This window comes from Melanotaenia boesemani, chromosome 17, assembly GCF_017639745.1.
Source record: "Melanotaenia boesemani isolate fMelBoe1 chromosome 17, fMelBoe1.pri, whole genome shotgun sequence".
Lineage (NCBI taxonomy): Eukaryota > Metazoa > Chordata > Actinopteri > Atheriniformes > Melanotaeniidae > Melanotaenia > Melanotaenia boesemani.
Genome location: NC_055698.1, coordinates 18,473,247 through 18,498,162, shown reverse-complemented (window position 1 = coordinate 18,498,162; position 24,916 = coordinate 18,473,247). Strand labels below are relative to the sequence as shown.

The 24,916-nt window shown below is 36.9% G+C and overlaps 1 protein-coding gene across 1 annotated transcript in view; it reads left to right on the top strand.

Moving 5' to 3' along the window:
* The first annotated feature begins 2,461 nt into the window (after positions 1–2,461).
* The window catches only part of LOC121628086 (teashirt homolog 1-like), a 152,785-nt gene continuing 130,330 nt past the window's right edge, over positions 2,462–24,916 (top strand). Inside the window, exons 1-2 of the mRNA XM_041966988.1 lie at positions 2,462–2,499; positions 2,534–2,620. The gene's annotated coding sequence lies outside the window, so the exon portion shown is untranslated. The remainder of the gene's footprint in view (positions 2,500–2,533; positions 2,621–24,916) is intronic.

Below are 24,916 nucleotides of genomic sequence, written 5' to 3'. Positions count from 1 at the left end.
CTCCTTTAATCCTCTGAATTCTGATCAATTCATTTATTGCTGTTTTGTTGGCAATGCCCTGCACATGATAAAAGGTTTTTACATCCCTCAGGAAAATGTGTCTCTAAGGAAAAATACTTGGTTGCAAGTTGAGAAGAACATGAAGATTAAAGCAGTTAATAGTCTAAGCGCTGTGTTTAGCAACACTTAGTGTAAATACATTTACAGTTGTAAGCCACAGTATTTCATGTATGACTGAAAGAGAAAAGTCGTCGTATTCTCTGAAATGTAAAATGCATTAGTGGATAAAATAGTAAGTGGTAATTAAAAAAATATTGAGATTGATATCAGTAAAATGTGATGTAGCTACATAAAGACAATACTGAAATGGTCTTTCCGCTATAATAGGTAGTGTATGAAATGAGGGTTATTCCCAAAACAGGTGTTGATTATAAGTGGATTTGCTGTTCTTGTAAATACAAACTTTGACCCCTTACAAGTGTAGCGGAAGGAGGATTAAGCTCATGTTTATTCAGCATGTGTAACAGCCCCTGGGACAAATCACACTCAAGAGTGGCTGTCGCCCCTGGAGACTGAGAGAACCACCTAAGGGTGTGGAGCTAAATATGGAAATTGCAAGACATGCTCCAATATGCATATTCACTATTATACAGTTCTTCATATAAAAAGAGCACCTTGTTCACATTGTTCAATGTTCTGCCTGCCTTTTACAAATACCACTTTGTACAAACCTAAAGCTGTTATGTGAGACATTAATATAAATAAACCCAAGATGTGTTTCTTTTTCTTCTTCTTCAATTCCATGCTTTTTCCGTGTTGTCTGGATGCCTGTAGATTGACTGAAAGCTGTGTTTGTGTGTTGTGCTTGCATGCCACAGTGCTCTGTTTGCTCAGGTCTGCTTAACTGGGGCTGAAGTTGTCACTGTTAATATTGGCTTGTATTCAATCATCCTGTCAGCTTCTGAGAGGTCTATGAGTGACAGATATAAGAGGTAGCCGAACTGGAGGCTAAACTCAAGGAAAGCTCTTTCTTTCCTGTAAGCGTAAGATCTTAGACAGATGGGCGTCAGCAGCCTTAAGTTAGACAACACCGTCTGGTCCAGTAATCGCATTGACAGTGATCAACAAAGAAGTGTTGTTTTAGGGTTTTGTTTTTTTTAATTGTCTTCCTGCAGTCTAAGATCAACTGCTCTTTTTTTCCCTGCATTTATCAACTGTTTGCTGCCATTTTTTTGTGTGAAACTGTTGTAGTAAATGAGATTTCCCAAAGAGCTGTGTTCGCAGAGAAGCTCTCAAAGTGCTATTGACATGTTGTCAAGCTGGTGCCTCTCTCTGAGGACATCTTGGGTTGTTGACGGGCCTGAGCTGCGTGTATGAGTTTTTTCCCCCCTCTTCTGCTGTTGAGTAATTTCAGACTGTCTTTGAGAAATGATTTGTTTCTCCTATTTTTAGTCCAAATTCAAATCTTCCTCAGTAAAGTCAGTCAGAAGTTGTCTAGTAACACCTGCTATGAGGTTCCTTGGAGATCACTTGTCTGAAATGTGGTCAGGTGAGGGTTCCTCGACTGAGCTGAAAAATGACGATCATAACGAGGGATTAAAAAGGGACAAAGAGTGAGACTTGTTGAGAAATTTGACTGAGACTGTTAAACATCTTCTTGCTGTTCACTTATCTTTAAGTATAGTTATTTTTTTTTAATGAAAATTGAGTGTATCCTCAATGGTTCTGTGGTAGAAAATAGAGTATAATTAATATATCAAAAGAAAACTTTCTTCAGACGTGGTCAAATAATTTCAAAATACTGGCACGCTGAGCATTGACATGGGTGCATGGGTGGGTTCTGCAGTGGGTGAACTGCAAAACTCAGTATTACTTGTGGTAAAGCTAATAGCGGTCATATCAGGCGAGGTATCTTGTACTTATTTTTGTACAACTCAGGAGATGCTGTGCTGTGAAATCAGGATATAATGTTATTTTAAAATCTAACAATTTAATTCTCACTCACCTTGAACCATGAAATTGGTGACCTTCTGTGTTATTCTTTTTATTGATTGCTGTTCATTAGAATAATCTTTTCTCTTTAAAGCTTCCTTTGGTTTTTAATGCTTAAATAGAGCCTGATTATAAGTTAGCTGAGCGAACTTTGAGTGTTTCATTGTGTCTGATGAAAGGAAGAGCATAAAAGAAACAGGTGGAAGAACATGTTGGAACTAATTACATCAACTGAGAACAGGGAACACGATTAAATATATATATATATATATATATATATATATATATATATATATATATATATATATATAAAAATAGAAAAAAAAGCATAAAAAGAGCATCTTAGAGAGGCTGAGTCTCAAAAGTGAGAAGCGGTTCAGTAATCTGCAAAAAATCTGCATCTACAAATTGTGGAGTAATTTCAGAATGATTTTCCTCAATGAAAAAGGAGGGCAGAGTTGAGGAAAGGGGGCGGGGTCTATAAAAGGGGGCGGAGAATTCACTTAGGTCTTTCTCCCTGATGCACCACACCTGAGAGCAGCATGCAGCAGAGGCCTTTGTGTGGTAGAATCGAACATTCAAGACAAAACCCTGCATAGTGGCTTCAACAAAGCAGTCAGGATGCAAGGTATGCTTAAGCAGCAGTAGTTTATGTCCTTTATGAATTGGCATGTTGCTATTTATTGGGTTCTTATAATAAATTGTTTTAAACAGTTTCAGTCACCATCCACCTGCACAAGTGAGAGAAAGGAGTGAGTGCCTGTGCTTTGACCAGCTCTTTTATTAGGCTCAGCATCAGGATGTTAACCACTGTTTTTCCCACTTATTCTCTGTATTTATTCAGTTGATCCATTGGGTGGACCTCTTTTGGTTTTTATTTCGACATTGAACTGAAGTAAAGGGAGGGGTTCCAAAGAGAGAGGGGTCTCTTTATGTGTTTTGTTGTGTTTTAAGGATTATCATTTGGTTGTTTTAATACCATGCATGCAAATATGGTTTGTAACCCTGCCCTGACCGAGCCCACCCAAACATAGCATAATCTTATTTTGGTTCTTTTGTTTGGTCCATTTCTTTGGTCTAGAATTTGTCAGTACAGAAATACTTTTCACCCTTTTGTTTAATAAATATCTCCACCATCCAGACCATTACAGTTTTTTAAAGAATTTTATTTTGTTTATAAATAAATAGTTCTTTTAAATATAGTAGTCTCTTGTTCCAGTTTATCCTTGTGTTGTCCTGGAAAAATAGCACTTGGTCACATATAGGAACTTGTCTAATTATATTTATAGAATCTGGAGACCTCTATGCACGTCAGGTGCAAGTTAACTTAAAACACTAGTCGCCCTCAGGTAGCACTGGATCATAGTGTTCTCCAAATTATCATGCATGTAGGATTGCAGTTAAACATTTAGGTTTTCGTTTATCTGTCAATTATTTAGCTTGTTTTGTTTCTTTTGTCTGTTTAGATAACAGATTTCAATCAATTTGGAAGATAGTGAAAACTCCACACACACAACTTTCTAAACTCTACACACAAAGGGGGGGAACAATATAAACTGCGCACACAGTGGGGTGAGGGAGGGGCATTCTAAGCTGTGTCCCAATTCAGGGTCCACTTACTTCAAAGTGCAGATTCATTGGCTACATACATCAACGCGGCACGCCGAGCACTGTTATAGTTGGAAGGCGCCTCCGAATTCACCCCACAAACCCACACTTCACTTAGCCAGTAGCGGGAGCTGCTGGTGAGCTATCCTTCGAGGCCTGTTTTCTCCCAGAACTCATTTCGCAAAAGATGATGGCAAATCGAAGCAATACATCGAAGAGTAGGTTTGATTTTGTTTTTGTTTTTTATCCAACTTAGTAGAAACGTGACAAAACCAAGAACATTAAAAACATGTTTGTTAAACGGTGGCATTAAAATTCTGTAATGTTTAATATTTGAGGATTTTTAAGGGGTTAAGAGTGTACCTACTCGAAAACAGAGCCTCAGATAGCTTCTTTTTTTAATTTTTACATTATTACTCAGTTGGTGTTAATGTTCATTAAAGTATCCTATGATATGATGAATTATAAACTTCACACAAAAGGGGAACATTATTAACTCTATGCACAGATGATTGGAACATTGTAAACTGTGCATAGAAGGGGAAATATTCTAAAATATGTGCACATACAAGGGAACATTGTAAACTTCGCATAAAATGGGACATTATAAACTTTGCACACACAAGGGGAAACACTATCAACTCAGCAAGAGACATGAATTAAAACTGCATGAATCCTTTCCCAATAATTACTCTGATAAGCTTTTTACTGTGATGGAGTTTCACCAAACCTTTTTACTGTAAACAAAGAGAGTGCCGAAGAGTGATGAGACCAAACCAAACCAAAACGGTGTTCTTGTAACTATAGCGCTCTGCATCTGATTGAAACAATGACCTCATATGCAAGTGACACTTGATGTTTGTTAGCTTTTCTAAATATATAAGGAATATATGTTAAGTGTAAAACATTAACGTTGTCTTTCTGACTGTTTTGGTCTTACCAGTAAATCCTCTGATAACAAAGTAGGAATATCTTTGCAGTATGAAAAAGACATATTGCCTCTATGTTGCAACTGCCCTCAGGATGAAGATGCACAGTCAGAGCCCTACAAGGTTGAATGGTTGAGGTCATCAGGCAGCTGTGTGACATATTGTTCTGATATTTGGCTGTATGGACACCTTGTGGGCCTTCACTCCCTCATCTACTCATCCCCTCTCGAAACACATGAGGCCATACTTGCTCAGATGAGGAGCTCATGGCTGTTGACCATAAAAAGAGCATCAGAGCAATGAGCCACAAAGACAGGGAGGACAAGCTGAAGAAGGGTGTTGAATGCAGAGGTGGATAAAGATGGGATTAAAGATGGCAATGAAAAGAAGTTGGTTGATGAATAAGATGAAAATGAGGAAGACTGTAGAGGAAAACGGGTAAACCATGAAGAAAAAAGCAAAGAGGTAGGCACAGGGAGACAGGGGAGGAGAGGGAGTGTGCACTAAGGGCCAAATAGAAGCTACGCTGTTCCAGCTGTGACCATATAACAGCAGGTGGATGCTATCATTAGGTCTGGCAGATAAAGTAGGAATTCACGAGTCCCTGCTCTATTTTAGTGTCTCTGTTGGGCCAAGCACTCATCTACCATAGAATCAAACACTGATGGCATGACAGAAAACATGACACAGGAAAGGAAAAAACAAAAGCAATTCAGTTTAAAGATTATACAAATGTGAAGCACTCACTGCACATCAGAACAGTGCAAATTGTCATCTGTGAAAAATTATTTAAACTATTATTTAACAAAAAATTAATCAGACCCATTTGTTTTGATGATTGATTTAAAGTTGGTCATTTTTTAAACTATACTGTATTTATATGTATATGTTCTGCTGAGATAATTGGCTTTTGGTTTGTCACGGTAAATGGAATATCATAATTTTCTCATATTTCCATGTTTTTGTTCAAAAGAAGTGATTTGAAAACTATTACAGAAGGCACAAAAAATGTTTTATTCTGTATTTAATATGTTGGATCACAAAATATTTTCTGTTGTTTTTCAGAAAAATGCAACAAAAGAACTACTAAATCATGTCTCTATACAGAAAAGATTTCCTTAATAATATGCAAACATACAATTCCCTCAGTTTTTGTTAATTTCATAATGACTGCTGTAATACATAATCATTTGAAATGTTTGCAAGATGGTGCAAAACTTGTCCTCCTTTTTTCTGTGCAGCATAAGCTGGAGCAAGACTTTGGAATTTAGCTAGGAGTGAACCTAAGAGCTGTCATCTGGGATAATAGTTTGATGGCAGATGAGAGCTGCCATTGGAGCACCCTCCAGGTGCCCTTAGGGCTGAATGGATGGGTGCAACATGGAACTTTCATATGGTGCTTCCTTACTCTGATTTGATTTCACTTGCTGTGTTATTTCCTAGTTTAACAGGCATGTCTCTTCAGAGTGTACCACGATTATAACTTTTCCTTTGCTGGATTTTCACTGTGGTTGGGAATTGCTGATATGCTTCCAATTTCAGTTTTTTCATTGATTCAGTTGTAGTCCATCACCGTTTTAACCCATAAAGGCCCCATGAAAAAATTATAAGAAAAGTCAATTTTTTTTTAATATGGGGTCTTTATTTGGCCCTTTAACAAAATGTAACAAAATTTTTTTTTTTTTTTGGGGGGGGGTATCTACCATTTATTACCATGTGATAGTTTAAAAATATTGTGGTTTTCTGCTTCTGGGTATCTATTAGGGGACAGAAGACAGGAAGAAGGATTTTAAGCAAAGTTTATACCAAAAATTGAAGCAAAATGTCTCAGAATCTGTATGTGACAAATATGTCACGTCGGGTTCTTATGGGTTAAATTGGTTAACCCCTTACCTTACAATGCAGGCGTATCAGTCCCGGTACATGACTACTAATCAACAACATTGCAGCCATGTGTGCAAGCCCCTCCATCATGAATGCCCACAATATACACATTAAATGAAAGCTCAAAGTCTCGTCTTTCCGATGATATAAACCATTTTGACACCCAACAACCACAACGCTAACACTAAAGCCTTTTTTACAGAAAAGCAGAAAGTTTAAATGTTGACTTTTCTTACCTTTGAGGGCTCTCTATAGGTCAAACATCAATATTTCCCATCAAGATTGGTCTCATTCTGTCCGTACAGGTTAGGCGAGAAAAATATTTTTTTCTGTGTGTTCTAAAGCAGAGGTCCCCAACCCTGGTCCTCAAGGCCCAATATCCTGAAGATCTTAGATGTCTCCCTGCTGCAACACACCTGATTCAAATTAAATGGTTCTGTGACAAGCTCTGCACAAATCTGCTAATGAGCCATTCATTTGAATCAGGTGTGCTGCAACAGGGAGACATCGAAGACCTGCAGGATAGTGGGCCTTGAGGACCAGGGTTGGGGACCACTGTTCTAAAGTGTATAACTTTTTATCAGTAATACTTACAGTGATTCTGATTGCTGTGGGTGAAACTAGAGAGTGTTACCTTTACAAAGAGCCTAAGCCTGTACTTACAATCCAGAGAGTTCAATAACAGCAGTAATTCTAATTTGGAGCGGTCATATTACAGGTGTTTTTGCCAAAATGACCACGCTTGATAAAGGGTTAAATAAAGAGAACTTTCCTATAAAAAATAAACAAATCTTTAACCTGAACCGTTATACTGAAAGTGTTAGTTTTTGTATTAACAGAAAACCCCCTCACATAAATTATTAGCCTATGAAAACCTGGCACACAAATTCAGAAATTTTGTGTTAAGTCAATTATTTCTTCGTTGTAACAATGCTCCTTGGTCACAAATGTTAAATTGTTGGAAGGACAGTTTATTTCCTTTTAAATGGAGCCACACTTTGTGGGGTAAGGAGCAAAGTTGAGTTTGTAGATTGCACCGATAAAATATTTGCCAGATCTTCTCTGCCAATGCCAAACAGATTATTTAGCTATTAGTGTAGGATTAATTCCTGAAATGTTATTTTAGCTAAACTTTTAACTTTAATGACAGATTAGTCCTAACTTTCCATCTTTATTCTTGTTTTTCTTTTATGAATACTAGATATGTGTTCAATTAACCATTGTAGACTGTAAAAAGTTAAGTTGAAATGTAGTCAATCAGTGCAAACAACCACTCACTGAGAATCGCTGTGATGTGGCTGATCTCCCTGATTTTGTTGTTTTGACTGCAGCAGCTCATGATGCATCTTTTGAGTTTTTGATTGGTCTTTCGCTGCAGTTCAGGCTTTTTCCCTCTGTGGCCTCAGCAGGGAGCGAAGTGGTATGTGGAAGCATGTCATCCCCTGATTTCCTTTTAAAAATCCGACCCTGATGCTTTTAAATGCATCATCAAGGCAATGGGCTGTCCAAGTCGGTTACGAGTTAACCAAATAAACACTGACAATGAAATTAATAATGCATATTGTTTGCGAATGCCTCAGCTGGATGATTTGACTGATGTATGCAAAGATGGTAATTTATTGAAAGTAAATTCATGTAATTGTGCAGCGGAACTTGATGAAGCAAAAGAAGGTGTCAGCACGGCTTCCATCATCATCACAAGAAAGAAATCATTAAAGAGCAAAAACAAATCCAACTTCAAAGGACGGTGCAGAACAAACACTTATTTTATGGATGTGTTTCATTTAGACCAAAGTTCAGAAAGGCTGTTATGGTAAATATGTCAGATTTGTTGTTGGTTGTTTGTGGATGTGATAGTTTTGGTTTATTTATTTTTCTCACAGTCCACAGGGATGCAAACACTCACTCTGCACATATCAAAGGTAGTCAGTGTAAATCTGATTTGAAGATCAGGGGGAACAAGAGCTAAAATGTAGTTGTCATTGTCGAGACAGATTTCCGCAGCAAGAAGCTCAATTGGCAAGACAATCGCAGCGCCCAACTTGGTAAAAATAGTTTACAACTACACTGTCTGTTTAAGAATTATGATGTCGACAAAATGACACAGTGAAGAAATTATGGATTTTGCTGACTGGTATCAAGGAGCACTAGTAAGTACTTCTGTGCTTTTCTGTAATGTATAAAGGAAATGTATACAGCAAGGGATTTCATATTCATATTAAGCCAGTTCTGCTGATCTACATGGCTGTTAGAAATCCCACTCCAGTCTCCCGGAAAAATATCTTCGTTCTGTATATGAGCATTAATTTCTTTCTTGCTGATTTCTAAGAGAAGCTAGTTGCCCTCCCATTTGCCACCACTGGCTGCTTAGTTAACTGTGCAGGCTTATTGTTGACCAGGTCAGTAGCTACCTTTGTGATGGATGTAGTGTCCTTTTTACAAGTGTGCACCCACTGTCAGGTGCTCAAACGTCATATTTTTGGCCTTTTTGCCACTACATTGTTTAACAGAAACAGCATTTCCATGACTTTCTGAAATATTTGTTTAGGGCATATGTGTCAAACGCAAGGCCCATATAAATATGAATTGCCTTCAGCCTGCATGATCATCTCTAATCACTACTAGAACTGGCCCGCTGATAGAGTGCATGCACCACCACAATACTGTCAGTCCCACAATGCACTTCCAGTGCAAAGAATATATGTTTGTGGATGTGAAGGACAAGCTGTGTGTCTTCTGCATGAAGACAGTGTGACTGTAGTAAAAGAACACACAACTACACAAGATACTTTGAAAGGAAGCACCACGTCAGATACAAGCATCTGGGGTGTCATTTATAAACGTGGTATACGCACAAAACGGGGCCTGAAAGTGGCATACGCCACTCGCCACGCAAAAGTTTTGATCTATAAATGCAAACGTGACGGGAAAATGTCTGTATGTAAACTCTGACCCATGCGTACAGACATTTTGGAGAAGGGGAAAATTGACAGTGCAGGTGGTGAGGTGATCAATTGCAGCCAGACTGCATCATTTAATTTCACTTCACACCAAACATCAATTCTAGATCCACGTTATCATAAGCATTCAAACCAGTAATGTTATCTGTACTGCAGCTTGTAGTCAGCCATAACTATTTCATAAACATCTTTCAATATGAACACATGTTGAATGATTTGACACGGCATCCTCCTCGCATCACTTCAACTTTGCAAATATTCCATACTGCTTTTCGAGTATCTTCTTTTGACACTGTGAAAGATTACCACACAGCTGACATTGCTTCTAGCTTCACTTACACCCCACAATGTAGTGCTGCATCTCTGTCACATGGCCGCATGGCCAAACTCCTTCCAACACACACAAACAGTAATTATATGAAAATAAGTATCGGCTGTTAATGTCGGTCCAGTTTTGCTTATCGGACCGATATTAAAAAATGTTAAAAAAATCGGCCGATACTGATGTTAATGCCAATATACCGTGCATCTATAAAAAAATGTATAATACAACTCAAATCTCAAACATTGGAGCAGAGAAAAAGACTGGTCTGTGTTGCAGCTAACGGGTAAGTTGATCATGGTTGTAGCCTGTACCACTGATTGACACGATCATCTCCCCCAGGTGCACAATGTGCACTGGACACAGTTGTACTGAGCCGGAGTTTGGGAACCACATCTCCCTCGTCGGGTCAGGACCTCCTCCTCACCACCTCCCACCCCTGACTGCAGAATAACTGAAAGATACAGCACATCAGCCTGATGTTTTCTCTACATGTTTACAAAGTAGTTTACACTGCCGTGACATAAAATAAAATGTAGTAGAGCTTCACCGCGTTCATCTGTAGTTACAAGTCAGTGTCTCCCTCCTTCATCTTCTGGTCCACCGTGTGAGCTTGTGTCTGATCCTCCTCCTCCAGTTGCAGACAAACTGACGGTGGGAGGCAAGTCTTTATTTATTTATTGTCTCCACCTTCAGGTCCAACCACTTCTTTTTTTTATTAGCTCCACTGAAGTGGAGGTTGTGTATTTTGGGGACTTTGGTTTGTCTCTTTACCACATACTTTACAAAAGTAATGGATGGATTTTCATAAATTTTGTTTTAGATTTTGTGGATCCGATCTGGATCCAGGTATTTTTAAATCATTACTTCTGTTTTTTAAATGATTCCTTACTATAGCTGCGATGAACTGGTGACCTGTCCAGGTTGTACCCTACGTCTCACCTGTTAAAATTCTGACTTAGGCTCCAGCTTCCCTGCGACTCTTAATGGATGAAGTGGTATAGGTAATGAAGAAACCTTGCTATGGGGAGATAGGGATAATTTCGCCATTACAGCTTCTAACTCAAAAATAATGCCTGCAACCACTGGAAAAAAATAATAAATAATTACAATATCTTGGCAGAGGTCTGTGCTCTCTGAGTGCTTCTAGTTTATTTCTGCTACAGTTCTGTCAGACTGTCAGACCACACATCCACATGTTGCACTCGCAGCATTTTCTTTTATTTGTGACTCTGCCACTGTGGCCGCCAAACAACATTTCTTTACTCCTCTCCACCTCGCCCACGTGCACTTCAATTTCTGTGTCAGAAAACTTTTTCTTTTTCTTTGTTTGTTGCCACATCCATGTCTTCCGTTGCATAGACCATTTATAGCTGGTTTGGGTGTGTTCAGGGCAGTCTGTGATTTATAAAGGGTAAATTGCTTTTTTATTAATGAGAGCCTTGGACAGGAAACAAAGGCTCCAAAAGGTAGAAGAGTTGACCCTTTCAGCTTCAGTTTTGAAAAGTTTTTAAGAAAAATTGTAAGCGAGAAAAAAATGTTGATTATAGATCAGTTTTTGATGGCACTAAAATTTGTCTAATTTCATATTGTGATGTCACAAGTATCTATAACTTTCATTATGAACTATGACTGCTATATATATATATATATATTCAAAAACTGAGCTTCAGTGCAGTTTTTTTTTCTCTTGCTATTACAGGGCTTTCGATTTGTCAAACGAGGAAATTATTTTGGCTGTTCTGTAGAAAATGTTTTCACTTGAAATTACTCTAGGAAAAAATGCATATAGGGTCCTAAAAATAAATGCAACAAATATGAACAGACTTTTTATTTATTTATTTAATGATTAATGTTGTGTTTCAGGCAACAACTAATAAGCTCTGTTAGTTCCAGGTTCAGTATATGCAATAAGGTCATTTTAAAAAGTTTTTAGTAAACACTGAACCAGCCAGCCCTCAACTTGTTTCACTTTTTCATTTTGGCCCGCTGTGTGTTTGGGTTTGAGAAAATGCATTAGTTAGACTTAAATAACTAAAGATGTGTTAATAATGTAATGTTATAGCCGGAATAGGGCAGTGCCGTATTTTTCCAATGCGTGGCTTATACCTGTTCGCCTGTTTAAATCCATTATGTGACCCCTTAAGAATTTAATACAAAATATTATTCAAAAAGATCCAAAGTTATTGGCTAAGCTTAAACGCTTTAACACATTGTGATACTCGTCTTGTTAGTTATTTGTATTTTTCTCTGTTTCTTCTCTGCTGTTAGTGGGTATTTTAACGTGTTGTCACTGTCTCACCATCAACACAGAAGAGGAATTAATATTTCACAAAAATCCCTAAATGAAATGCATATTTTTATATGTGAACACAGGAAGTCACAATTATATCCAAGCCTATTTTTAGCACCCTATGTTCTTCTTGCTCTTCGTCACCCTTGCATCGCTAAAAATGCTGCGTCTTCGTGGCTATAAATGAGTTTTTAAATATCAGATCACGACTGCAAACAAATCACTCATAACTTTACTTAAAGCTGCACTCACATCAACATGACCCAATTCTGCAAAGCCCTACCAGACAGGATGTGACAATTGATGCTGAATATTAATAACATACACCATATGTTCTGGACAAATATTGTCCCTGCATTATTAAATGTGATTTCATTTGTCAGCCGTTAATTAATGCTTGTTAAACCATAATAAAAGACTGAGATGTTGGACATGATTAAAGAAATTGAAGTTTGTTGTAAACACAGTCATCATATAAAGGGTAAAGAGATAAGAGGGAATAAATTATTGTCAGTTAATGTCTGTTGCATTCTTTGCGGACAGTCATAAGAAAGCTGCTTGTGATTGAAGGAGCCTTTGTTGTAAGTCATTTGAATATTTGAATGGTTTGCATATTAAACACACTTGCTTTTTAAGATGCCTTTTTGGATAAAGCATTGTATATTTTGTTTTCAGGATTTATTTTATTTACAAAATAATTGACTTAATTGCTGATAAAACACATATAGTCACTATAGGGCTGTGGGATAAGGCAAGTTTTAAAATGATATATTACATTATTTATTTTATACAACGGCAAAATGGAGAAAAACACCGATGGTAGTCAAGTTTTTGAAGAAAAGCTGGTGGCCCTGTTTTTTGCACATGGTTTGTTTGGACTCAAATTTTAAAGCATTTACAGCAGTGCCATAAAGTGCAGTACAAAGAGTTAAACTGCAGCCTGCAACCTAGACTACACTAGGAAGCCGCTCCCACCTCTTGCACTGAAACGAACCACAATGCTAAAGTCATTTACATGTGCTGCGCATCATTAAAGAAAGGGTTGAAAATGGTACAATATACTAAAGCAGTGTTCTACCTTATCATGAAGGACATTATCCCCGACCGGATTGTTGAAAAGAACAGCTTTATACAAGTGCTGGAGTACAACGAGCCATCTGATCTCTGATTGGACAGTTTAATCTGTCCAATCAGATAGAGGTTTAATGACATCTGCAACTTCAGAGTCTTGCACACAGTTTTTTTTTTTTTTTTTTTTTTTTTTTTTTTTTTTTTGCTTTTCATCTGTTAACAGATGTTTGAAAAAGCATTTCTAGCACATACTAATCTTTTTCTACACATTCACAAACACATTTTTGTGGAAGGTTTTCTTCACATGACGGAAAAGCTTGATATACAAATACAAACTCAGAAATTGTTTCCAGACATTGATTTAAAACCACAAAATCTTTTTGACTTTTGAGCCTATATGGAAATCAACTTTGACCATCCAGACCAGGCACAGGACTTTTCAAACCTGGACTCTTCATTTCCATAACCTTTTCTCATAACCTTGTTACTTTAGATGTGGCTATACAACTGTTACATTATTAATCAATTATGCTAAGAAAGGTCCTAATTGACTAAATCCCTTCCCTTCAGCTCTTAGATGACAGACCTGGCTGTTTGCAAATAATTATACTGTAAGTGTATGAGTCTATTTTCATTGATCAAAGTTTGAACTATTTCACTTTGTAATCATCTAAACTTCAACCCATAGCTAATGAATGACTTGTCAGAATAAAATATGAGTTTATTGATAAGCTGATCCTGTAGAAAATTTAGCATGACTGATATGAGAAAACAAGCCAGTAACAACTGAATGGATGGATTTCAAAATCCAAATCCAGATTCTGTGTACGTCTGTCAGATTAGAAGAAAGAGACCAAAATCACCCATCACTTCTTCCTCTCTGTCTTTTAGTGTATTAATTTGATTTCAAACCGACAAACATGGTGTCATGGTTTTCTGACAGGGCCTTGGGAGAGAGTTTATCTCATCATTAATTAAGTATCATATTTCCCTACATGCTGCCTGTGCTTAATTAGGAAGAGGGGGTCATTTGGGAGGGCTTATTAACTGGAACAAATTTGTTAAAGGAAAGAGACCGAGACAGATAAAAGAAGGAGAGGGAGTGAAGGAAGAGGGGCGCCTCTGGGTTCAGTCGCCGGTGACAGGACTTGGCTTTTGTGATTGATAACTGCACCAGTCACGGCTCAAGTCAAACTGGGAGATATGAAGGAGTAACTGGGGAAGAAACAGAGGGGAAGAGAGGAAATCTAGGAGGAAGGGGAAGGTGAGTGGGGAGGGGGGTTGGGAGGAAATTATTGGAGACATATGCTGGCTCTCAAACAAGATAAAGTCAGACAGAGAGGAGGGAGATGTAGGACGAAGAGAGAGGGGCAGTGAGAGATAAAAACAAAGGGAGAAATGGAGAGAAGTGGATACAGGAAGATGAGACTGATTGCAGCATTGGGCCACAGTACAGAGGTTTCATTTATAGCTGTTCCATATTCTCACTGTTCAGTAAAACAAAGAATATGTACAAGTGTGCTGTTGTTGTAAATCTCATGAAATTACTGCTGATTTTTAATGCATGACCAAAGCCAATAAGGCAATGGTCTTAAATTCATGGGTGATGCTGTTTCCCATTTTCCTAATTTACTGTGACGGAATGGGTTTGGTCAGGCCGATGAAACAACAGATGTTTTGCTCAAATGTGACAACCAGGATGCCAAAAATTCCCAGTGGTGATGCACGTGTTTGGAGCTGACCTAGTACAAGTTTTTAGCAAACTGGGAACAGCATGAGACAAAATTACTTTTGGGCACAACATATTTGCCATCAGGAGTGATGGGACCATAAAAGATTTACGTCTTGTAAGGCTTGAGTCCAAAAATAGATTAGACTTTATTTTACATGGTCTCTTACTGTAATCTAAAACCCAGTTACATTGTGCATCTCAGTGGGAGTTCTTTATAAAGTACATGTATATAAGTAAAGCCAGTTTTATGACACAGACACTGTTGTGTTACTTGAATGTTTTTGTTAAATGATGCTAATAAAAAAAACATGTTTTTATTAAAAGAGAGCCCCAAAATCTTTGAAATGTGCTATATATGTATGAAAAATTTGTGAATGAAAGTGATTTTATGAAAGATGTGGCTGTATTATGCCAGTGCCTTGCTGTTTTTCCAAATAGATGTAAAATGTGGAGCTAGGTGCAGCGCAGCTCAGATTACATTATGTGGGTATGTCAGTCTGCTTTGAATGCTTAAATTTCACAAAATCACCATTGAATTAACATGCTTACATGCATTTTAAAGCCCCAGTTTTGGTCTTGCTTCCAGCTGCACAACATTAGGAAACCCTACACTAAGCTTTATGAAATCCTTTGCTGCATGCATGCTAGTTATAAAGTGTGCACAAAAGAACTTCAGTGCAGCCCTTATTAATACACCTGTTTGTTCCATTTTCAAGTCTAAATATCTTTTTGATATTGCAGTTGACTTCATGATACTGATATTGTGCAGACAATATATAGTGTATCTTTAGATTAAGACATTGTTTCTTTTAAGTTTCATGTAAATGTGCTGAGTGAAGGAAAATGTATGAACGCAAGTCGTCAGGAAACAAAATGGACAATTAAAATGAATGAATACAAAAGATATAATATTGAGCCAATAAATGGGTTATGTTCTTTGTTCAGCAGCTCTGTTATGAGCAATCAAGGCCTCCTGCAGTTCAAAATCCTTATGTAAATGTAGTCAAATGTGTGTATAGTGTGTGTTGCTTTGTACTGCAAACCCTCCACTGATATATTGCCCTTGAACAAGTTAAAAATCACAACATACACGGGCAATTGCAAGATAGTCAAATTATTACAAAGCAGTTTAGATGCACAAACAGCTCCAATCTGAGGTGCATGCTTCTATATTATAAGGTGTCTTTTCCAGTTTCCAGTATGATATATATATATATGTATATATATATAATCAGGCTGATTACTTTCCAAGATATGTCTGGCTCCTGAGTAGAAAAAACTTTATTAGACTGAGCAACACTCTCCTCTTTGCAAACTTCTGAGAGCCATTAAATCTTGAGTGGACTGTCTTTGAAGGCAGGGGCAAACACTGCTCCATTGATTGACAGGGTTGGCCTTGCCTTAATAGAACATAATTGGGCAATTTTGAAGGGTCTCTGAGAAATGACCAAATAATAACACGACTTGTCTTGAGACTTGTTTTCTTAGATAATTGTGCAAAAAGCATCTGGCACACCATTAGTTCCATTTTCACATTAGAATAACAATCCTTTTGAACTAATAAACTCACTCAAACGTCTGTGCTTGGGTGGTGGGGACTGTGAAAGGGGTAAATACTGTATTCTTCATCAAGAAAGTGGAAAGAAAAGATTATTTATTATTATTATTATTTATTATTAGGGTATTTAAAAAGGGGTAGACTTTATGGGATTTATAATATTGCATAAATTAAAAGTACTGACCTTGCAATAACATTTTTTGGTTGTTAGATAAAAGAAAAAAATCAGTTTAACCTCTTTTAGAAAACTTTTCAGCCAACCTGTGATAGAATATTTATCAGACAAGCACTATGATGATCAATGTTTGATGTAGTGAACAATAAAATAGCTCTTTGGGACTTCTTTCCTTTGTTGTTTCTAAATGTTGCAGCGTTGGGATAATCATCATGAAGCGATCACACAAAATTAAACCATGAAATGAGACCTAAAATTAAAAAAAAGAAGAAATACAATAGCATGATGAATCAGTCTTGATGTTTTTTTATGTCCTAATGTTTACTGAGCCGAAGACAAATTTTCCTACACCTACTGAGTACTTTCATACATATAATATTAAAAAGAGAGAAAAAAGGTTGTGTGCTCACCCCTGCTTTCTTACCTATAATGTGTAAAACAATAACGGTGCCCTCGGGGATTGTTATTGTTTTGGTCTTGCTAGCAATGAGAGATTGCACCAATATCATGTTTCAAATTAAAGGATAATTAAAAAAATGTTATTTCCAAGTTATTGCCGTCCATAAAACTTTGATTAGGCAAACATTAGCCACATTAGGGCTTAATGGCCATTGCCCCTGTGATTACTGTCTACAATTTTATGTACTGCACATGAACAAATGAATAATTAAGAATGCAGAAAAAAGGGGGTTGAAATAGCAATAACGTGTTTAAGATGGTTTTCTTTTAGAGGAGCTTATGGTAGGTAAAATGACTTTGTGTTCTCAACAGATTTATTCTCAGAACTCGCATTACTTCTGAATGAATTATTTTAAAAATATTTATTCTCTATCATTAAATTACAGCTTGACCCATAAAGTGAAAAAAAAAATATTTGATTAAACTGAATGGGAAATTTGAAGCAGATGATAAAGACATTATAAATATTGTAAAAAAACAGAAAAGAAAACATAAATTTTTATTTGTCTTAGTTCAGTTGTATCAATCAATCAATAATAGAAAAAAAAATACCATAGTGTGATATCCTAAGACTTGATATATTTATGAAACAGAAAAAGAGCAGATTTCCGGGAGGCATTTTTGTGTGACAGGTAACATAGATTTGCATTTTTTCTCATCTTTAAACTACAATGACACGCCCATCTGAGGACTGCAACATGCTTTGTTCAATTGAGCTGAACAAAAAAAGTAAAAAAAATTGTCTCTTGATATGTTTAACTAAGATGATCGACAAAATCCAATATTCTGTCCCACATCCCACTAAAACCTTCTTAAGTTACACTAAAGCTGAGCTAAGTTTTCAACACTCATATGAAGAGAAAGTGTTTGTATTCCAAAGCTGAAGTCCTTTGGGTAGAAAATTCCCTCTTTCTATGTCAGCTCATCACGGAAATGAGAAAAATTATAAACAGATGTTTAAAAATAGAAAATAAATTTAAGCCTAAACAAAAGTTTGGTTTAAAAAGGGTTCTGGAAATGTGGTGGAGTATTATAGTATTATACCCAGTACTCATTTTTTAAATCAAGGTAACATAAAAGTCAAATCAGGTAAAAAACTATATACTGCGACTGCAATAAAAACAAATTCTTGCCAAGTTAAAATGTGGATAACTGTATTCAAAAGGATCTAAAATAAATAAAAGAATGTATTTCTGCCAAGCTATTAACTTTCACAGTGAAATGTTTGAGATCTATACAACACCTTTTCCAGCTGCACCGCCATAAACCTTTTTGCGGCTGTGGTTCACAGTTGGATCATTTTCAAAACTCTTAACAAACCCAGCCTACCTTTACTTCCCGGTCTGACATTCAGACACCGGTATTTTCTTCCACCGATGCCCTTTTTTGTCACACGGTAAGAAGACACTGGTTCCAACACATGCTTTAGTTTCTGCTGCTGCTACAGACGTGTCATGCTGCTACTTTTTGTTTCAATCAGCTCTGTACATACGTAAACAGCACGACAGTCTGTTCCACATCAGACTCTGAAAACCGAACCCACAGAGGAGATTACACACACATGAATTTGTCTCCAAGGGAACTGCTGACATTACTGTTACGATAACGAAACTTCGGCTGCTGGTGTTTGAGTCATAGCACTGAAAGTTGCAACGCTCTGATTTAAATCTTAAAAGAAAAAATAAATACTTATGTGGTCCTTGCTTAGTTAAACTAAGAGTCATTTGAATGTAGACTTTTTTTTCAGTCAACATAACCATAAACAGTCATGGTTATGAGTGGATTTTGTCCTGTTATATTCAATATTTAGGCTAAGAAAAATGCAATTATTCACATATTTGCAATTTTGGAATTACATAATATAATTAATAAAAAAAAAAACTTGATGCACTGAGGTTTAGCTGAAAACTAACTTTATATGTAAATTTAAATGAAAACTTTGTCCAGAGGAAAAGGTTTGGTATGAACTACCACAAAAACATTTAAATATAAATAAGAGGATTCTTGCTTATATTTTAAACCAGCCCTCTAAAACTGCAAACTTATCCTTTCAGCAATTATAATAATTAGTTATCTGCAGGTCAGCTAAGTGACTTATAGACTTGGCTGTGTCATGTAACACATTAAATTTCACAAAAAAAAAAAAAAAAAAAAAAAAAAACACTACAGCACAGTTGTTTTCAACCTTCCCTTTTCTTATTTGCAACGCTTTGTACAAACTGTATGTGGAACATGTAGGGAAGATGCATTCTTTATAGCAAAGCAGATGTTACTGCAGCAGTTAAATGCAGCCTCTATCAACAGTTTTGATAATCAAGCTGTGTATGTCATTTTGCCTGCAGAGATTTACAAGCAAGCATTAGTAAAATGAGATGAGCCATTAGTGCCTTTGGTACCGTTAAATTCAATAAACATTCCAGGCGTTTTCATAAAACCGGTTTATGGCAGTCTAGCGCCATATGCTTCCTTCGCCTCCCTCTTTTCTGTCAAAGGTTCATCGTGCAAAAAAAAGCAGGGGTTTCCGTTAACTTGTTCATGTCTTTTATGTGTCTGGTTGTATTTATGAGCTGTGTTAGGAAGCTTAAAATTGTGAATTAACTTTAGTATGAGAGAATCAAAAGTAGCTTTTAATTGGCTGGGGGAAATGATTGAATATCAGTTTATGTTTATCTTTTTTATTGAACAGAAAAGAAAAGACACATTTTCAAACCCAGTTTCCACACACTATGTTCCCATTAAAAGTCATAATCAGTTTCTTTGTGTCCATCTGCAAATGCATAATTAATGGTGCTTTCATGTTTCTTTATGATGCTAATAAAGCAACAGTGGTCTTCCAAATCACCTGAAAAATGAGCCCAAGGACACTGGGTGTTGCATAAGAAAGGCGTGGCTGTCCACTTTGAGAAACGATGGGACTCAACAACCAAGATTAATGAAACTCAGATGGCTTTTAATTAGAGCAGCTGTGGTCATTAATTATCTGCCCACAACACAAATATTTTTATATTTGGGCAAAGTGTTGATTTATTTGAATTTGTTTGCCAGTGGATGGAGATGAATGGCTCTTCATTTAAAAAATTGCCAGTATTAAAAGAAAAAAAAAAAAACAAGGAGAGGAAACATTTCTCAGTTTGTGGCAGAAATAGTGTCCATGTTGATGCTGTGCAGAGAGAAAAAGTTTATGTGGTGAATGAATTGTGCTTGATTTAAAGCAAACATATGTTTTGTGACAGCCTTTTGGATCTGTTGACCTTATAGCAGAGCAGGTTTAGCATGCAAAGTAAACAGAAATCTGTACAAGAAATGTGAAAATAGTTTTTTAACTTTTGTATTTCGTAAGTCTAACTTCAGTCTAAGTTTAGTTTATTAAACTTTTCTTCTCATGCAGATGCTTTCAGCTTCTCTTTAAAGTTGGTTTTGTAGTTTAATACTTCTCACCTCACTCACTGTTACTCCCTCGAAGTTTAATCAAGCTCGAAATCGTTCTTGGGTTTTCACGGGCATTTATTGTAGGACAGTGTCTTCAATGTGACTTTAAATGATCCTGGTTTGCCCCAATTATGCCATCAGAACTAAGAAAGAAATACAAACTCAAATAAACTTTAAGCAAAAAATAAAGGGCTTACATAAATAAAACAGAAATTCATAAGAAATAATAAAGGGCAATCTTTGCCTTAATATAAAATTAAAGGCTTAAGTGGCATCAAAGTTGCATGACATTTAAATGATGAACCAAATAACATTGAAAAAACAAGTCAAATATTGTACCTCATTGGCTGCATTAACTGCAAGGGAATAAAGATATATTCACAGCTTCTTTTTAGAAAAAGGACTTATTTCCATCTTCTGGCTCAACCTTTGTGACTTGTCTCTTGCAGACATCACATGTACAACGCCTCATGTGGCTCTGGGAGTGCGTCAAATTAAACGTATCCCCGAGCAACAATGTGAACAAGTGGAACAAAAAAATGGTTCCCCCTTTCTTTTATAAAATGTTATCCAGATAAATTACATACTATTACATGGATTTATTTAAATATTAACCACTTACTTATTATTGAACATTTATGAACTACTATTTGTATTTATTACATTTCTGACTAAATATGAAAAGGATTAACTGAATATATGACAGTTTCCTCTGACGGCAGCTACACTCACAAAGGAAGTTCAGTGATACAGTTTTACTTTCAAAGTAATTCAAAGTGTCACTGACTCTGTGAACCAGAGCGAGCACTCCACTGGAATCTTCACCTGTGAGCCACAAGTGAGCTGACAATACAAAGAGGTGTTACGGAGTTCAAACATGTTACTGAGGCAAACAATCCTCTTTCTCGTGCAGTTTAAAAACTGCATCACTGGCTATAGTTTCTTAATCTTGGCTACATTTATAATAATTCAGGGAAAAGCTAAAATAATGTTATATTGGACTTTTCATGTTTCCAGTAGAGTGTTCAGATGAGTGATAATGTTGACTCACTGCTCTTTGATTTCTATGCTTCATGATGATTTTCGTTTGCTTAAAAAAAGGTACATAACTCAGTGGACAAACTAGTGTTGTGTCTACATAACAAAAAATGCTACAGAAAACATAGTTTGAAAGTCATAAAACAGTATTTTGCACCAACAAGGTGTTTCCTAAAGAACCATTAGATGCACCTGCCTCTGCAGTTGATCCACCTACTGTTCACTGAAGCCTCATCAGAAACAGTCTCCATGGACGGGTGGTTGGCAAGAAGCCATTCCTAAGGAAAGGAAACTGAGACAAAAGGCTGATATACACCAGATGGCACAAAACTGGACTGAAAATCAGTGGCAACATGTCTTACAGTGTGATGAATCCTCCCCACAGCCCAGACCTCAACATTATTGAAGCAGCATGGGATTGGCTTAACAGAGAATAAAACAAAAGGCAGCCAACAACCAAAATGTAGCTTTGGAAAGTCCTTCAAACAGCCTGAAGAACTTTTTTTTTTTGAAGGAATTACAAGAAAGAGAGTTCAGACCTTCAAGGTCATTTTACAAACTTTGTTTTTGTCTCATATAGTCTTATTTTCATTTATGTTTCTACATGTGTTCACAAATTACTGCATCTATTTTTTGCAGAAGATGGATGGAAGAACATAAAGAAACGAGGGGCAGTTTAAGATTTTGCAGAGTGCTCTAAGTGCTTCTGAAGAAGACAGCTCATAAGTTGATGCATCAAAACTTTATCAAGCCTTGTAATTTGGCGGTTATGGCTCCTGTTCCATCACTCCTTGCGCATGCATGTTTTTTAAGTCAACTATAGGGAGATACTGGGGTGATGCAGGGTTTTAAAAAACCGGCAATGTGCCACGATCATGGCAGGAGTAGCAGCAGTAGTGGCAGCAAGCATTAAGCAAGCAGCAAATAAGTATGTTTGATATGTACCATGAACATTTGAAGCAGATCACATGGAAAGATATTTTACGTACAGATTTAAAAAGTTTGCATTTTGGTCTAAAGACTGTGAAAGGTTCCTTTAATAGTCAACCACATGAGAACACTTGCAGTGAGAGAAGAATTTAAAATGTGCCAAAATAGGAAAATTTTCTCTCAATGTAAAGCAGCAGTTATATTATCCTATGTTACTTATGTCATTGTGGAGAAGATCCCTGATATTTAACTTTTGTTTGGTGATCTTATTAAGCAAAACTTTATGTACTAACTCCATCCATCCATTTTCTATACCGCTTATTCCAAATTCAGGGTCATAGGGAAGCTGGAGCCTATCCTAGCTATTTGCAGGTGAGAGGCAGTGTACACCCTGGACAGGTAGCCAGTCAATTGCAGGGCCAACACAGAGAGACAAACCACCCCTCACACTCACATTTGCTCCTAGGGACAATTTAGAGTAACCGATGAATCTAACATGAATGTCTTTGGATGGTGAGAGGAAGCCAGAGTACCAGGGAAGAATGCAAACTCCACACATAAAGGCCACTATTCGAGCCCCTCCCCAGGTGATGCTCAAACCAGTGACCTTCTTGCTGTAAGGCTTACTGAACATAAATAAGAAGTTTTCCACCCTCCACCATGAATCGTCCATCTCAACATCAATGAGGAAAATGCAATGACAAGACCAGAAATTAAAATTTTATTATTTACTGCGCTCAAGTTTGGGAACACAATTAGTATCTGCTCTGTGTGGCCCGGGGATATTTACTACTTCAGCCTCTCCTCTTTATTGTGGTCTCTCTTTCATCCCATCTAGCAGACCGCGATGCTATCACTTCCTCATTACCTCCAGCACTCTGAGATACAGCAGACAATTTTGCTGTTTCTAAGGGTGCAACATCTGAACCCAAGAATGGACACAGAATTGATGAATCATGAAGTGTCAGAGGCAGAACAAGTGATCTTTTTTGTTTTTCTGTAGTATTTTCAAACACCATTTTGTTAGTAAAGTGTGTATGTGCAGGAATCTGTAGGTGAATCCATGTATAGGTAATCCATATTTAGCAAATGTGACCTTGGTTTGTTTGGCAATGATGGTTTTATTTCTTTGTCATCGTTCTAACATTGTAAACTCTGATCCACAAAGAGATTTAGTATTACTGCACAGAGAAAACAACAGAGGTTCAAAAACAATTTGTTCTGTTTGTGTCTTAAATCTCTAAAGAGTCTAGATCTCATAAAATAGACCCTGGTTGTTAGATGAGATAGTGCTTTATACTCAAAAACTAAGTCTTGTTCAAAGCCTATTTTTTTGTTTTATACTGATGAGGTTCTAATCATCCCAAAAACCAAGATAAATTAAAAATACACACAAAATGTACTTACTTACTTACTTCCATGTACTTACTGTACCAAAGCCAGTTGATATTATAACTTGGATCTCTTGTAATCTTATAATTTTTTTATGAAAATATGCAAAAGTACGCATACTAATAATTAATTTTTTATTGCTTGCTGGTACATATCATGAGTTGGAAAGCTTTAAAAAACTCTTGGTAGAAACAATCACTTAGGATATAATTCAGTTTAAGTTTATAAGTTAGGAGGCAGTCTTTTGTTTCATGGACCATTCTATCTTCACTTTAAAAAACTTAACACTGCTCTTTGTCACGTCAGCCTAAGTAATTAAGATACACTTAGTCCCTGATCTTTGGTTTATAAAGTTTCCACGTGAAGCATAAGTGCTTGTTAGGTTTTAATGTGCTATTACACACTGAACCGCCAAGATTATTCAATCGGAGTACTACATGTTTTTTATGATAAAACAGCAGCAGCAGCAAACAACACAAAATGAAACCCAGTTTACGTCAACATTCCCTAAGCCACCGTTTTTCTCATATGTGCAATTAAGGACAAAGCTGCAAGTGTTAATTTGCTTGATGTGCACTTCTCACAAGCAGCAGCGCCAGCTAAAACAAAACACCACCAACAATAACAACACCTGAAGGTTTTTATATCAAATCTAGTTAACAAACACTTCCTCGAAGAGGGACAATGTTGTTTTTCCTCCCGCATATTTCTTCCCCACTCTCTGTGTTCCTAGATGGTAATATGCATATGAACGCTGGGGCCTGTCGGATATAGGAGATCAGACGAATCGCGGCAGGGGATCAAAGGAAGCTATCTGATCTCATAAAATCATATTAAAACCCGTTGCCTCACTCCAAGACACCACATATTGATCACAGAGTAGACAAGTAGGAGTTTTTTGTACTAAATAAAAACTGGGAGCTCACGAGAAGTGAATCAGGGACTCTATGAAAGCTGGGGGGTCATTAAAAATGCATGGCACACTATGTGTTGCATGTATTCCACAAACAATTGGGTGGTTACCTCAAGGGCAGAGAAGGGAAAACAAGAGGAGGAAATGTTCACAATTGCCGCCTTGAATCCCTCCCACCACCTTACAAACCCCCTGTCTTCTCAAGCTCATTCATCCCTCTTTTCTATAAGT